This window comes from Apium graveolens, chromosome 3, assembly GCF_009905375.1.
Source record: "Apium graveolens cultivar Ventura chromosome 3, ASM990537v1, whole genome shotgun sequence".
Taxonomy (NCBI): Eukaryota; Viridiplantae; Streptophyta; class Magnoliopsida; order Apiales; family Apiaceae; genus Apium; species Apium graveolens.
In genome coordinates this window covers 66,812,355-66,830,009 of record NC_133649.1, presented here as the reverse complement: position 1 = coordinate 66,830,009, position 17,655 = coordinate 66,812,355, and the positions used below count along the sequence as shown (strand labels likewise).

At 35.1% G+C, this 17,655-nt stretch overlaps 1 non-coding gene across 1 annotated transcript; it reads left to right on the top strand.

Annotated features, from left to right (window-relative positions):
- The first annotated feature begins 10,294 nt into the window (after positions 1-10,294).
- LOC141716216 (small nucleolar RNA R71) lies at positions 10,295-10,401 on the top strand. The gene has a single exon (XR_012572933.1). It is a non-coding gene; the product is annotated as a small nucleolar RNA R71 (small nucleolar RNA).
- Positions 10,402-17,655: the final 7,254 nt, after the last annotated feature.

Genomic DNA, 17,655 nt, shown 5'->3' with positions numbered 1-17,655 from the left:
CAAAAAACAAAGCCTAGGTGCGGCACACATCTTCTACTACAATTACAATTTACAAAGCCCAATTCTTAAATCCTCAAGACCTTATCTTCGTGACAAAGTTCTTCGATTTATCTACAAAATAAGTAAAATTAGTAAACCATAGGTTTTCTATCTTTGTTGATAGTTTAATCAATTTATTGAGATTTTACAAAGGGGTGTGGGTGGATTCTTGGCTCTTGGGACTTCGTGGTGATTGGAAAATGCGAACATGATGGCTGATTGCTTGCTGCTGCTGTATTGCTGGCCTACTACTAAGTTTATCAAATAATTTAAGTTTTTATATTATGAAATATTGATATTGTAATAGACTAAAAGTAGGCCAAAGAAGTGATCTTGTAATGCCGTATTTTAATTTGGTTTCAAAGAACCAGTAATCAAGACTTTATTTAACAAGTAATCTTTTGTCTAAAAATTGCTAAATTAATTAAATTTTGCAAACTGTTGAGTGCTGACTACAGAGTGAAGTAAAAATATTTTGGATTTCGGTTAAACTCGAACCCGACTAAAACCCGACGGGTTTGGGTTCAATTTAGGTAATTCAGATTTTGACCGGGTTCGGGTTTGGGTTAACGAAACAAAAACGGGGTTCGAGTTTGGTGTTTGTAAAACCCATTTTGACCGACTCGTTTGCCATCCCTAATATTAACCTTTTCGAACTTAACCCAACCCGATTATGATTAAGTGTATGATTCTAATATATTATTAAGTTATCTATCCAACTACCTGAGTATTTATATTATTAAAAGCGGTTATCCTTGTCTTCAATATTTTGGTGTGTTATGGACAGAGATGGACCTTGGAGAGAGCGGACCCAGCTCCCGGGTGAAAAATGAAATATAAAAATAGAAGATATATTTTCGCTCAGTGAAATTGAACAACATGAAACGAAACCATAGCAATAAGAACACTTAGATATGCTCACTTAATCAGTTGCCGAGCTAGATTTACAAAAACTAGGTTAATACAATCATATATATGTACACATGTGTATAGCCGGACCAATTTTGCTTGCTTATGAGTGAATTCTATTACTTACAATAGATGCATTCTAATTGTTTGACATAATGCGCTAAAGAAAGTTTGAAATTTTATGATTATTGATCATTTATTTATTTTATGATTATATTATTTTATGATTTATTTTAAGTACTTTTTATCATAAAAATGTTCATAAAAAAGTTGATGGATAAATTTTTTTAGTTAAATCCGCCACTGGTTGTGGATTTTGTTTTTTAATTCAATGTATTTATTTACATACACTACACCAATGTATGATATCACTTGTATTTTTAACCAAGTTTAAAATTTTTAAACATATAAATATGTCATACTTCTAGTATAATACTCACTGAAAAATATAAGAAATTAATTGTTATCAATTCATTATTTACCTTGTTAACTTGATTACAGTGAAGTAACTTTCATCAATAAAATCAGAACATATTTGTATTATGAACATGATGGTACTTCAGGATCTAGTTTAATTATGTATAGCCATATAGGTTTTCAACTACCTTGAGAAATTTAATTACTTAAACAAGAGGTAAAAAATAGTTTTAAACTAATATGAGTAACAAGAATAAACAAAAAACATATACCCCTCATTCTTTCCAAAGTGCATTATGGAGGTATTTGGGTGTTATAAACTATTAATGTATTTTTTAATTTAACTTTTGACCCGATCCTACCCAACCTAACATGTAAAGAGTAGGGCTGGGTTGAACATATAGTACCGGGTTAACATGTTTAACTTTTCAAAAACCGAACTAATTAGGATGGGTCGTTTTATTGCCTATAACCCGACCAACCTAAGGCATGTTTACATTTAATAATGCAATTTCACCTCGAAGATCATGTATGTTCTGCAAATAAAATATTGTTTTAAAAATGTTATGAAATGTATTATGTAGTGAATAATGTTTTAAAATATCATTATTTTATTAAAAATATTGAAAATCCTATATATTATGTAAAGTTAATATATTGCAAAACGTATTATTTTACAAAATATATTCAAATCGCAAAACATACATGTTTTACTTGTTGAACACAAAATGATATTCAACATTTTAAATGAAATAGTGAGATATCTTAAACATACTTCGTGAAAAGTAAGTTTTGCAATATTTTGATTGCAGAACATATATGATGTTCAAGGTCACCGATGAAATAGCCGTACCGACATAACTTTCCTATTTATAAGGAACTTATAAAAAAATTATAAGTATAAAAACGTACATTTTTCTAACTTAAAAGTTCAGTATAAGTTCGTTTCAAAAATGCTTTGTGTACGATGTGTTACATATTCACTTAGTTATTTTATATATAAAAGTAGTTAATTAACTCTTGCAAGAAACGACCTTTTATTCTAATTATGATTTTTTTCTAACAGACTATAATTATGTTATTATCACTGTGGAAATCATTAATAACACGAATATATTAAGAACAAGATGACTTTAACATTGAGTTACACGAGACACAACCATAATGCATTAACCTTATTAAAAATTATCAAAACTTGTACGATCCATCAAGCATATTAAAACTTTTTATAGAATGCAAGTGAATACGAGAATTATATTGAGATGTTAATCATTTTTAAATTGTTGAGATATTACACTTTTACATATTTTAATTAAAAATAAATATATTTAATTCTTAACATATTAGGAACGATTAACATCTTAATACTGTAACATATATTAACTAACTCATTATATATTGTAATTTTGAGAAATTGGATCATTATGAATGATGATGAAACAATAATTTATCTTTACATAATAGGGTTTAGTTGACCTTAAAGTATTCATATAAAATCATCGGAGTCTATTTAAATCTCTAAAATTGTTGTATTATCTCTAAAATAGCTCTACAGACTTTTTAAAAATGATAGTTGCATTTATTATGGTGTCAAAGTATTTTAAAATGATTTTTAAGGGGATTATTTCTATTTGGCGAGCTATCTTGCAAAATTCATAGAAAATAAACCGTTCACTCAAAAATTATTTTAAAAATATCCATGGATAGATATTTACGTGAACTTTATTTTAAAAATAAATTTTGTCTTTAAAACCCCCTTTTTCTAATTCTCATGCAATTTACAAAGAAAGTTTTCAGTATTTTCAAAAAAATAGAAAAAGATACTCCCTCCGTCCCACCGAAATGTATACATTTGACTTCGGCACGGAGGTTAAGAAAAAGTGAAATGTTAGGAGGACAAATAATAAAAGTGGGTAAAGTTGTGGGACCAATTAATATTTAATATATAAAGTTAGTGTAGTGGAAGAAAGTAGTAGGTGTAGTTAATTTTTATATTATAAAACTTTTACTATTTTTGGTAAATGTTAGAATGTATAAAATTGAATGGGACATCCCAATAAAGAAAGTGTATAGTAATAAATGGGACATAGGGAGTATTAAAAAGAGGCAAAAATGACCAAACTGACCATGCCTCTTTTCCTCTTAAACCTCTTCTTTTGTGGAGAACTCTCCGGACTTCTCTTTATATCTCTTTCCTATAGACACATACTCTCTCTACCTTGGCACTTTCTCTATTCGATATCTCTCTCATTTCTCATCCATTTTTCGATTCGAAAAAATCCTTGTGCTTCGTTTTTCTTCCTCTACATCAATCTGTGAGTGCATGTGGGTTTGCTGAGATTTTTTTTACTAACCCATTTCGGGCTTGGTTCGAATTTTCGAAGTTTGATTCAATTTTATGATGAAATTTGGATTTATGCCTGAAGAACGGTGCTTATGCGTGTTCTTGTTAATCAGTGGGATTTTTGAGTCGGAAACCTCAACTCGAGGCACCCTCGAAATCTTGCTGCCACTGACGGTGATCTCCGGTGAGCCGGTGGTGGGCAATAATGATGTTAAGCCCTAAAAGCCTACATTAAATTCATTTTCTGCTAACATACTGAGTTGTGGAAATTTTTAAAAATATTTAAAGTTGGTTTTCAAGATTTTAAGTAGGGTCTGGGTTAAATTCGATATATTTGGTTCGTTTATATGTGTAGTTGATAAAATTAAAGTTGCATATGTAATTAATAAATTTTCAGATTTCCGAAATAAGTTTTAATTCGATTTTTAGTGAATTTTTGGTTTGTGTTGTAATTTAAATTTGGTATATTGGATTATTATTGATTGTTGCTATTAAATGGTTAGCCTATAAATGAATAGGTCATGCCAAATTTTCGATAGAATTGTAAGGTTATATGAATATTTTACCAAAGGCCTTAATACATGAAATTAAACGTGCTTCTGTGTATTAGTTGAAAATGTGCATATATGATTATATGATAAAGAGTATGTAATTTTAAACAATGGAAATACAAAAATGTGTTAAAAGAGTAGAGGTATGTTGAGTACGTCTGAGTGAACATGATTTTACGATATGGTCATGTCAAAATATTATCTATTTTTTAGATTGTTGTGATTTAATTGGTGTTTTCTAATTAAACTAAGTACGACGCGTGTCATAGTTGGGATTCGTGCATTTTGGTACGATGATTGTTTGGATTGTGGTAAAATGGTTGGCAAATAAGCGAGTAGTCCACGATAAAATTTTTATGTGCTAAAGTGATTACAAAATTATTATATATTAGATTTTTGATTGAATTAGTAGTGATGTGGCTTGGTTATAAACTAAAGGATATTATATAAATCTGAATACTTCATGTCGGATTTTTATAAAATTATTATGTTATTGTTTTGTTAGATATTGAATACAACACAGGGGTGAATGTGTTTTGGATATTTTAGCCTTTTTAAACTATTGTGGATGGTGAACAAAGCAGATTAATTTGTAGAGATATTGCGTTTAACAGAATTAATAAAGCATGCACAACAAACACAGTATCTTGACTTAGAACATTTTTCCTAAAACATATTTATTCAACTCCAAGCTTCTTCACCTTTTCTCCGAGGCATGATCTTGGTGATCTTCTTCCAGAGTTTATTCTTAGGCTTGAGACTGTTTATAGAAAAACACTCAAGTCTGATCTTTAACATTTTTATAGACTCAAGTAATACAATACAAAATACAGATTTAGACTATCATACAACTAAATCTTAGGGTTGTCAATATGATTTAGTCTTGTTATAGTACATACATATCTTGCGCAATAATCTCCCCCAATTTGTGAGAAGATTTTTTTATCACAAATTCATGCCTCGTAACAAGACTAACCCAAAGTTATAATAAAATAATAAAAGATTACATAAAATTGACAGAGCACAAATACAACTTTTATACACTGATTGATTACAAGAGTTTGATATGTATATTCATCACATGAAATTCTCAGAGCCTGATTCCTTTCTAATGAGGTCCTTTATATTTATAAGTACTTGAAGTTCCTCTATGATTTATGTCCCTCTTAGAGCTTCCACAAGCTTGAGTCAATCTATTAGGGCGAAAACACGCGTTAATATTCACGCAAGTATATGCATTCACAAGTAGTATAAGATATAAATCAGATTCGTTTCCACATAGACTGGTTTAGGTTACGTTCAATTTATGCACCTATGTAACAATGTATGGTTATCGCTCAATGCTAAGATAAATAACAAATTGGGTTTTTATTAAACTAAGAGATTAAACTAGCAATTATAACTAAGAGAACAAGAATGGTTGAATTAATATATATGACAAACATGGGATTTTAACTTCATTAAATACTTCATTCAATAGCCTTATTGTTCTTAACCTTAGCATGTAATGGTGATGACACTAATCAGATAACACGAAACTAGTAAACGCCAACTTTCGTTGTACGAATACCCTACTACCAAGCATCCAGAAAAGAGATAGAAGTTGAATAGACAGCAATTATGCTTAGTCCTTATATGTCTATAAGAATTGAAAACATAACGGTTTAATGCGTAAGTTATCTATCGTGATTACATAGGGCAAGTAAGATGGTTAAAATTACCTACGAATCATGCATAACAAATACATGAACCTATGCTAGCATGGCAAGTTCTAAACCTTTATATTCACTGTCGCTTCAATAGAGATTAACACGCTATCTTATATGTTAGCTACGCATATAAGACGAATAAGCACAACCAATACCAGGATATCAATCAATCACCACACACTAAGGTATCGAAAAAAATTAATTATTGAAATCCATAAGTAAATCCGTTAGAATCCCATGATAACGATTAGCCCATAATTGAACTCATCATCATCATGGGTTCATATGAAAGCATGATAATAACATAACGATATAAAGAAGAAAAATACTTAATATATAATGAAGTATGTCACAAGAGTATTAAGGTTTAAAGCATAAAGAAAACTAGCATCCACTGTTACAACAAATTAAAAGAATCACAAGATAAATGTATGCTTCCTCTTCTTCATTGTTGCGTGCTAAAACGGTCTTCTCAATCTTCTTGCCCTTGCTCTTGATGATGAAAACGTCTTCTCATAAGGTTTATATAATAGCCCAAGAGAACCAGCACCAACAGAAGCCCAATTGTACTTGAATTAATAAAATCCAGAATCTAAAATTCCGCATGCACGCGGTCGCCTGGTGTCTCCACGCGGCCGCTTGCTGACATGCGGTCGCCTGCTCCTGGCGCGCGGTCGCGTGCTACCCTTCTAGAAAATACTTTATTTTGCTTTTGTTTTTGCTGATTTCTTCGCTCATCACCCCTAGACTGATTCCAAGCACTTTCTTAAGCTTTATTTGATGAAAACCACCTATCTAAGCAAGTTATACCCTGAAATGCAAAAACACTAGAAAATGCGTCAAATACACAAAATACTTGAGTTCAAGACACCAATTCAAGCCGTTATGAGACGCTCTAAGTGGTATAAAATGCCACTTATCACACCCCCAAACTTGAATCGATGCTTGTCCTCAAGCATCACAGACTCAAACTCAGAATAAAACATGCATGAATGCAACTTATATGAATGCAGCGATCCCCTCGCGATGACTAAACCAACCAACACATGACATATCAACAAATGCAATTAGGCGACTAAAGATCAATCAAATCACGCAAGCTAACATATAACTAGAAACGTGGTGTGTGCGAATGCTTAACAGATATGCTTCGAAACTAGATCAATCACCATAACTTAATTATCCTCAAGGAAATCACAAGCTTATATGAAGAATATATTCTAAACACAAAATGACTTATAACACTTCAAGATTATTGGAGTTTATTATGGAATCATGCTTTTATTCAACACATAAAACAAATGCTTATTTGATCGTGCAATGAGTGAGGTCCACAAAAGACTTATGCAATGGTACCCATTTAGCGAGTGTTAGGTTAGCGGATCCCAGACTATAAAAGCCTTAGGTCACTAGGCACAAAGTCCCCTAAGAACTTAATAACTCGAATACCAAAGAGCCCACTCGTGATCAATTGTGCATTAAACCATACTTTTTTTTTCTCTTTCTTTTTTCTTTTTTCTTTTTTTCAATAATTTCTGAATGAGTGCGTTTCACTCCATCTCATTCAACCCTAGGCTACTCATAAAAATATGAGTCGGCTAGTAGCCATTTGACGCCTAGCCACAACTAGCAATGAATTCCAATTTTTTATCTCCACTTTTTATCTTTTCATCTCTTTTATCATTAAGAGCCTAGCATGCATTTTAAGTATAAGCAATAGATTAAGCTCAAAAACCATCAAACCATGACAATAATGTAGTCTTTAAGCATACTCTAAGACTTAGTGAAATTATAAGTGTTTCTAGCATGCATATCAACCTAACAAGATTCAACATCACTTTAACGCTATCACTACACTCACATCAATATCACATATTAATCGGTAAAGCAACACAAAGGGATCATGGTATATGCATGAGCTATATGACATGATAAATAAAGCTATAAATCCTTAAAAAAACTATATGGAAAAAATATACAACTATATGAACTAAACTAACATGAAAATGCAACTACATGACACACACACAAATATGTTCCTGAACTACTACTCCCAAACTTAAAATTTTCAATGTCCTCATTGAAGGCAATAATAAGGATTTCAGGCATACCTAGTCGTCAGAAAGATCACCCTCTTCGGGTGGAGGATCAGGTGGCCAATCAACCTCAACACCAGTGGCTCGGAAAATAGTGCCCAAAGCCTGTGTTAAATCTGTAGCAAAACGACGGTGAATGTCGTGCATGGCCTCCATACGCCTAATTACTCGCCGGTGCTGCTCATCACCAACACCAGTCCTATCAACTACCTGCTGCACATGAGAAGAACCCTATGTAGGCACTGTAGGATTCGTTCGGCTACCCTCTACATCATCAAAAATATATCCCAAGCCCTTATCATGGGGTGCACCCAAGAATGCATAACTCAAGTGATCTGGTAGTGGGTGAAGCTCAAGTGTGGAAACATCTTCAATAGATGGCTCGAGACGCTCTTGAGAAATTTTCAGCTCTGCTAACCCAAGGGAATCGAATGGCATATCTAACTTCCTCTTCCACGGAGGTGCATTCAAAACCTGCAGTTGCTCTGTTCCTTCCTTGTCATCAATAACTGATTTCCTCATTAAGGATCTCTCTAAAGTCTCTGACTTTGGCAATTGCTCAAGTTTCGAATTCACGACAGAGTCTACCCACTCTACTTTAAAGCACTCCTCTTTAGCTGTGGGTAACTTTATTGCCTTGAACATATTAAAGTGACCTTTTGATCGTGAACCTTCATCGTATGCTCTCCTTTTTGTACATCAATCATAGTTCGGCCTATAGCCAAGAATGGTATTCCCAAGATGATGGGAATCTTCTTATCTTCCTTGAAATCAAGAATTACTAAGTCAACAGAGAAGATGAGTTTATCCACCTTGACCAAGACATCCTCCACTATACCTCGTGGATAAGCGATGGAACGATCAGCTAGTTGCAATGACATGTATGTTGGTTTCAGATCAGGCAGACCAAGCTTCTTGAAGATAGACAAGGGCATCAGATTGATGCTAGCTCCCAAATCACATAAACATTTGTCGAATGACAAGTTTCCGATAGTGCAAGGAATAGTGAAGCTTCCAGGATCTTTAAGCTTCGGAGGCAACTTTTGTTGCAGTACAATGCTGCATTCCTCCGTTAGAGCAACGGTCTTTAAGTCATCGAGCTTCACTTTTTGAGAGAGAATACCTTTCATAAACCTCGCATAGCTAGGCATCTGTTCAAGAGCTTCAGTGAAAGGTATGTTGATATGAAGTTTCTTGAACACCTCAAAAAACTTCTCAAACTACTTATCCAGCTTTTTCTTCTGCACCCTCTTAGGAAAAGGAGGTGGATGATAGATCTGTTTCTCCCCTGTATTACCCTCAGGAGGAGTGTGTGCCACAGCAGTCTTTCTTGGTTCCACCTCTGCTTCCTTCTGCATTTCTTCTTCTGCCACAACTGCATTTTCTGAAACTTGAGATTTTTTAGGCTCTTCGCCTTGCTGAATTTGGGGGCTTGCGACCTTTCCAGACCTTAAGGTGATGGCATTCACCTGTTCTTCAACTTCCCTCTTGCCTGGATTTGTTTCTATATCACTAGGAAGCGTTCTTGGTGGTCGATTCAATAAGGCATTAGCAATTTGCCCTATTTGGTTCTCCAGAGTCTTGATAGAAACAACCTGGCTTTGGCATATAAGAGCCGAGTTTTTGCACATAAGTCGCAACTCCTCCAATTCAGATTTTTCATTCGAAGATAGACATGCACCAAGAGTTTATTGTTTTGGTGTAATTTGTTGCTGAAAACCAGGAGGGTTGAATAGCTTATTTCCAAACTACTGGAAGGGCTGTTGCATCGCATTCTGATTGTTGCTCCAGCTGAAGTTAGGATGATTCCAGTTGTCAGGATGATAAGTGTCTAGAACTGGTTGCTGCGATCTCTGAAAGTTGCTCACAAACTGAGCTGAGTTACTAGATATAGCGCATTGCTCCGTCACATGCGGACCTGCACACAACTCACAAACACTAATTATCTGCTTAACACCATAGTTAGCCAAAGAATCGATCTTCATAGACAACGCCTTTAGTTGAGCAGTGATAGCCGTATCTGTATCCACTTCAAGAACTCCTACTACCTTGCCCTGTGGACATCTCTAGGTTGGATACTGATATTTATTAGCAGCCATCAGTTCAATTAGATCATAAGCTTCCTCATAGCTCTTTTCCCATAATGCTCAGCCTGATACTGCATCGAGCATGGGTCTGGACTGTGCTCCCAACTCATTGTAAAAATAATTGATGATCATCCAATCAGGCATTGCATGATGAGGACACTTCCTAAGTATCTCCTTGTAGCGCTCCCAAGCTTCACATAGCGATTCTCCCATTTGCTGCGCAAATTGAGTAATAGCATTCCTGAGTGCAACTGTCTTCGCCATAGGGAAGAATTTAGAAAGAAACTTCTGAGCAAGATCTTCCCAAGTAGTAATCGAACCAGCTGGTAGAGAGTGTAACCAGCTCTTAGCCTTGTCCCTCAGAGAGAATGGGAACAGTCTCAGCTTCACAGCATCTTCAGAAACACCGTTGAACTTGAAGGTGTCGTATATCTCAATGAAATCCCTAATGTTCATATTGGGATCTTCAGTTGGAGAACCCCCAAACTGGATTGAATTCTGCACCCATTGAATTATACCAGGCTTGATCTCAAAGGCATTAGCTGTGATAGTTGGCCGGACAATGCTAGATTGAATGTCATTGATCTTGGGTTGAGAAAAATTCATCAAGGCTTTCGTTCGTGCTGCTGGATCTCCCATTGTACTAAGTACTTGAAATACAAACAAATAAACCGTGAGAGTAAAAGAGTCCGAATCAGTGAACTTTAACGACCACTGATGACAAGCACATAAACTAAAAATTAACACCGAGTCCCCGATAACGGCGCCAAAAACTTGTTAGGGAGAAAACACGCGCTAATATTCACGCAAGTATACGCATTCGCAACTAGTATAAGATATAAATCAGATTCGTTCCCACAAAGACTGGTTTAGGTTAAGTTCAATATATGCACCTATGTAACAATGTATGGTTATCGCTCAATGCTAAGACAAATAACAAATTGGGTTTTTATTAAACTAAGAATTTAAACTAGCAATTATAACTAAGAGAACAAGAATGGTTGAATTAATATATATGACAAACATGGGATTCTAACTTCATTAAATACTTCATTCAATAGCCTTATTGTTCTTAACCTTAGCATGTAATGGTGATGACACTAATCAGATAAATGCCAACTTTCGTTGTACGAATACCCTACTACCAAGCATCCACAAAAGAGATACAAGTTAAATAGACACCAATTATGCTTAGTCCTTATATGTCTATAAGAATTGAAAACATAACGGTTTAATGCGTAAGTTATCTATCGTGATTACATAGGTCAAGTAAGATGGTTAAAATTACCTATGAATCATGCATAACAAATACATGAACCTATGCTAGCATGGCAAGTTCTAAACCTCTATATTCACTGTCGCTTCAATAGAGATTAACACGCTATCTTATATGTTAGCTACGCACATAAGACGAATAAGCACAACCAATACCAGGATATCAATTAATCACCACACACTAAGGTATCAAAACAAATTAATTATTGAAATCCATAAGTAAATCCGCTAGAATCACATGATAATGATTAGCCCATAATTGAACTCATCATCATCATGGGTTTATATGAAAGCATGATAACAACACAATGACATAAAGAAGAAAAATACTTAATAAATAATGAAGTACGTCACAAGAGAATTAAGGTTCAAAGCATAAAGAAAACTAGCATCCACTGTTATAATGAATTAAAAGAATCACAAGATAAACGTATGCTTCCTCTTCTTTGTTGTTGCGTGCTAAAACGGTTTTCTCAGTCTTCTTCCCCTTGCTCTTGATGATGAAAATGTCTTCTCATAAGGTTTATATAATAGCCCAAGAGAACTAGCGCCAACAGAAGCCCAATTGTACTTGAATTAATAAAATCCAGATTCTAAAATTCCGCACGCACGCGGTCGCCTGCTTTCTCCACGCGGCCGCTTGCTGGCATGCGGTCGCTTGCTCCTGGCGCGCGGTCGCGTGCTACCCTTCTGGAAAATACTTTATTTTGCTTCTATTTTAGCTGATTTCTTCGCTCATCACCCCTAGACTGATTCCAAGCACTTCCTTAAGCTTTATTTGATGAAAACCACCTATCTAAGCAAGTTATACCCCGAAATGCAAAAATACTAGAAAACACGTCAAATACACAAAATACTTGAGTTCAAGACATCAATTCAAGCCGTTATGAGACGCTCTAAGTGGTATAAAATGCCACTTAGCTAATCACCCTCTTGATTAAATCCCTGCCAAGTAAAGTTTAGGAGCCATCTTTATAATAAATTCTGATTTCCCTCAATGATACAACCCAAACTTTGACCATTTCTTTAGCTAATTGTTGAAAGTAGTCATCATCTGTGATGAACCGGTTTAATGGTAGCTTGTCAGTTTGATTACAACAATTCCAGATAGCCCTTTCTTCAACTTGCAGTTTCTTTGGTTTACTCCCAACAGTTTTGAAATGAGTTTTGATAGGTGTCTTAAATAAAAGTAGGTTTGAGATTTTCTTTTATTTTAAGTAGAGTGTTTTCTGTTTGTTTAAACAGAAGTTTAAGCTTAGAGGTCAAGGGTAGTTGAATGTTTGAGCTTGTAGGTTTAGTGGTATGAGAGATTTGGATTTGGATTGGTAGGACATTCTTCTTTTTGCCTTTACCATCTTCCTTCTTCTTCTTTCTTCTTTCATCTCCCCTTTTCTTGTCTTCTCCTTTGCTATCAGTTGTCTTGGAGGATTGACTTGAATTTGATCCAGAAGGTTTTTGATCATCTTTAATCTGCTCATCATCATCCAAATTATCCTTAATATTAATTTGAGTTTTAAGCAACTTGGTTTCAGCCTCTCTCAGATATTTTCCCAGTATCCTGATCATGTCTTCATCCTCAACAGTCTTGTACTGCTTTGTCTTCAAGTCTGTTTCCCGAGTCATTATCAGCTTCTTGTTTGCCATGAAATATTGCTTAGAAATTTGGAAATGTTTGCAATGTTTGGTGGTTGGATAGATGTATACCACTCCCTTGCTTGGTTGTAAATATATTTTTGGAAAAGCAGCTACGTGAGCCTTCTTCAATTTATTTAGCAAGAGAGTGTCTTCATGAATCACTCTGTTGACTTTGTTGATCAGAATGTCCAATTCAGATGCCCTTCTTGTTATAAGATAATTAAGGGACACCTGTATATACCTATACGCACCAGAGTCTTTTATGTTGATAAAAATTCTTCTCTCTATAAATCCATCCATAGTTAACATGATCACCCTTAAGAAATTTACTGTCTTATCCAAAGCCTTTTTGTATGTGAAGAAGTTGTTGTTTAGAGAATCCCTGAGAGCCTTTAGCAATTCATCAAATTCTATGCTTAGACTAGGTTTCTCAGCTGCTTTAATAGCCTCTCCATTCCAATATCAACTTGCTGTTCAGCTTCCTGGGATTTGCCTTTTTGAGCTTGGACAGATGATCTTAGCAACCTAGCCTCTATCTCCCCTTAGTCTTGTTAGCAGGCAAGATCAGAGGTGTAGGGATTTCAGGCCTAACAGCTTCTGGCAGTGCAGGAAATGAAATTTTTAGAGCACCCATGATAGCTCCCAAAGAGACTGAATTTTGCATTTGAAGATGCTTATGGGAGTCTACCAATGTTTTGATGTCAGCATGTTGACTTTGTACCAAAGCTGTTAGTTGAGAGACTTGAGTTGTCAAAGACTCATTGGATGATTGCAGAGTAGAGACCTGAGTTTGAAGAGCTTGAATTTATAGATTGATTGATGTTGACACTGGTGGTTGGGAGCTTGAGGAGACAGGAGCACCAAATGTAGCTTGTACAGATTCCTTGATGCCTTCCATTAATAGAGCTGAATGTGTATACCTAGCCTGATGCAGTTGATCCAGTTTGAGCCTTATCTCATTAGTACTAGTGATGTGGATAAATTTATGAAGAGCAATAAAGGACTGTTTGAGATTCTTAATACTTTGCTCCATAGTAGTCATATCAAACCTTGCCATTTGGTCAGCAAAAGTCTGAAACTTGTTCTTAATTTGAACTTGAGTAGGGACAAGATCATCCAGTCTCTCCTTCACCATCCTTCTTATTCAGTCTTCATGACTGTCCAGAGTCTGTTGTAGAGCTTTACTCATGAGATAAAAAGCTTTAAGTTAAGCTTTATAGACTTTTGACACAACATCATATACTTCTTGTGGAGTGAGGGCCTTGGCATTGCTCCCAGAATGGTAATATATTCTTCCCTAAATCTTTCCAAGACCTCATCCATGATCAAACTTAAGTCCTTGCTTAGACAAGCATCAACATTTCCATCCTGTTCAGCTTCATTCACAATCTTTTGCTGCTGCTCTTCAACATTAGTTTTATAAGACATCAAGATTGCTTGATAGTCCTGATTGGACATGTTTGTGGTTAGAAGCTGTTATGTGATGTTGGAAAAGCCAGAAAGTTGATCAACCAAAAGATCATTCATTATAATGGGTTGAGCTGGGGCATCTTGAAGCCATTGAGATATAAGGTATGATGGTGGTAGAGAGGGGTTTGATGTAGAAGGAATGTCTATTGGGTTTGAGGAGGATGGGTGAGGTTCAGTAACATTATCTGTGACATATGCCACAGTTTGACTCACAGTTGAAATTATGGTTATGACAGTGTGTTGTTCACCACTTGTGGGATTGAATTGGAGGGGATTTGACCAGGTTACTGTCATGTACCATGGCCTCAAACCCTTGCTCTTCCTGTAGAGAGCTAGAACTTGAATGTGCTTGACTTGCCTCCCCTATAACAGGCTCATTGGGAATTGTACTCCTAGCTTCAATTGTTAAGGCAATTTCAACTAGGGTTTTGAGGGGAGTTGTTCCTACATGAGGAACCTCCAATAATTGAATTGGAGATGATTTAGATAGCTCCCCCTCAGGTGTACTACCCTCAAACCTATCAATCTGTGAAGATTTTTAGCACATGAAGGTGCTTGAGTAACTACCACAGGGTCTTCATTAAAAACTGATGAAACCCGTGTGTTTGTCTTGGTGTCATCAAGGTCTACCCCAGAGTGTAGCCTCTAACCAAATAAATGTGTTTCCTGGGTGGTGAACATAGTTTCATGAATCATGTCACTTGATTTTGACAACACTTGAGAGTTAGATTCAAGTGTTTGATTGTATGAAGAAGAAATTTTAGATATTAGATTTGTAATTTCAGTATTAAGTGTTGGCAACTCCCCCTGAATAGATGAGGGAGTTTCAAAAGATGTGCTCTGTGTGTGTGTGCCATCCTTATTCCTTCTTTCATATACTTGAATCTGTTCAAGTGTTGGTGAAGACTCTTTATAGGTTGCACTACGGAGAGTGCTCTTTTCAATAGAGACACCCTGTTGACAGGATGCCCCTGGAGACTGTTTTATGCCCTCTTTTGCAACTACATCCTTTTGAGAGGATGTAGTGGTAGCTTGAGTGGTCAACTCAGTTTTCTTTGCCTTCTTGGGTTTCTTGACCAAAATTGACTATGGTTCTGTTTGATCCTCACCACTCTCATTTATCACAGTCAAAGGTGCCTGCTTTCTCTTCTTTTTACTCACTTCAACCTTTTGAGAGGATGAAGTGGTTGGTTTTCTAACTTCTAATGGTAAAGAAGAAAGGGTCTTAGTTTGGGAAGGCCCTTGTTGATGTTCCTGTGTTTGTTCTTCTACAGGTATAGGAGCCATTATTGTACTAGATGTGATTGTAGACCTCATGTCAGGTATAGGGTAAAGGTAAGTACTGAATCTCTCCAACATAAATGGAGTGATTCTAAGATTTACAGTTACCTTGTTCTTTGTAATAAGAAAGCCAACTAGAATTTTGGACACTTGTTTATAGTTGCCTATTTTATTTCTATCTATACTATTAAGTAAATGAATGTCATGCACTTTATGATCTAAAGTAGACATTATAAACCTAGGAAAGAAAATTTCCTTACCTCTTGTAGTCAAAGGCATATTAAGCCTGGTGCTAAGTTCCTGGAGAATCGGCATCCCCACATTGATGTGTCTGTTGTGAGCCATGGAAAATATCAGCTTTTGGACTACACTTGAAATGTTATCATACCCTATCTTCATACATGTGAAAGCTCTCACAATGGAGTCAAAAAGGAATGACCATTCCTTCCTCAAGTTCTTCTTGTTTAGGTTGGCTAAGTTGATCCTTTCACTGTAGTTGACAAAGTCCATAAATTCAACTAGCTCATCTTGATTTGGGACTTCCATCAGCTTGTCAGTAGGAATCCCCAAAGCCACATTTATATCATTTTCATAAAACTCCACCTGTTGGCCTTGAATGGAGCAGTTAACCACCATGGACATAGCTTGGTTCTCATGCACCTGTCCTTATCACAGCTGTATTCCAGAAATCCCTAAGAACATCCAAGTATAGTACTGTATTTGCAGTTAGAGCACCTGTAAAGTAAGTTTCAGAAAGAAACTTCACAAAGCTCTTGAAACTGTCAGGAGCTTGATTTGCATCTGTAAAAGCAAGATATTTGTCGCCCTCCCTTGGGATGAAAGGTGTAGCTATGTTTGATACCATTTGAAGAGTTTGAATTTGAGTGGGTAAGAAAAATTAGATGGAAAGAGTTTGAAATGAGAGGAAACGGTTTGGATTTGGAAAAATTAGGTCACTTAGAGATCTCGAAGGCGTAAAGAGGTGTATGTCGAGATGTCTGGGTATTTATAGTAAAGGGTGAATGACTTATTGAGAACTCAAAATAAATGTTTGAAATTTTCTTATCAAGTAGTCATATTGAAAGAATAGATTCATATCCATATGTCATTTTCCTGACTCTTGTCGAGAAATAGAAAATGACTTATCTAGATGTCAAATAAATACCCAATTTGTCCTGAATGAACTAAATTTTACCAATTTTTATTTGAATAAATAAAATAAAATTAGAAGGATTTTATCAAAAGTATTGTACCAAAATAATTTATTAAATTAGATTATCTCAGTTCTGAGTTATTGATAAGTCTAAAATTTATACCTGTAGAGAACTCTGTGAATTATCACTTATCGAGATCTCTACAATGTCTTATCGAGAAGTCATAATAAAGCTTGTCAAGAAGTCCTTCGAGAAGTCAAAAAAATGACTTATCGAGAACTCACTCGAGAAGTCTCAAAATGACTTGTCGAGAAGTCAATTAAACTTATCGAGAACTCAGTTCTCTATATACTTTTTTTCTTTTTGATTATGTCTTGTGCTAATTACATATATTAAAAATGTAAATTATCATTTAGATAGTTTTCTCAGAATTGAAAATTCCAAGCTAAATTTTGAATTTTGAAAAATAAATATACAGAGATTTCCGAAATATTTATCACTCATATTCGAGTTAATTTTCAATTAAATCAAATTAATTTTCATTTATTAGAAATCAATCTGCTGCAAAACATTAGTTGAGTTCTTGCTTTTAGGATGAAGAATTTAGCATTCCAATTTCACCTACAAATCTAGTGAAAGTTGCTTCATCCAAAGGTTTAGTAAAAATGTCAGCTAACTATTTTTTGTT